Source organism: Buceros rhinoceros, unplaced genomic scaffold, assembly GCF_000710305.1.
Source record: "Buceros rhinoceros silvestris isolate BGI_N320 unplaced genomic scaffold, ASM71030v1 scaffold42398, whole genome shotgun sequence".
Taxonomy (NCBI): Eukaryota; Metazoa; Chordata; class Aves; order Bucerotiformes; family Bucerotidae; genus Buceros; species Buceros rhinoceros.
This window is the reverse complement of record NW_010429428.1, coordinates 14688-14984: the sequence shown is the minus strand read 5'-3', so window position 1 is coordinate 14984 and position 297 is coordinate 14688.

The following is a 297-nucleotide window of genomic DNA, read 5'->3' as shown; positions in this document are numbered from 1 at the left end:
CGGTGCGAAGCTGCTGAGCAGCGCTTTGCTGCGCGGAGGAGCCCCGCTGCCCCCCGCGCCGTGCGCTCTGGGCTCTGGGCTGGAGCCCCGGCCAAAGGGAGGGAGCTCCGGTCCTTTTCCAGGTCATTGCTCTCGCCCTATTTTCTCGCTTGTGCTCAGTCACTGCTTTCAGCCCTAGAACGCACACGCTCAGCGGTGGGTAGGGTGAAGCTGGGGTTCCATTCCAGGTCTGTGCCCGGACATCGTGGCAGTGCCAGCTCCCGGCGGTCGTTATCCGTCTGTTTGCATTCCCGGTGT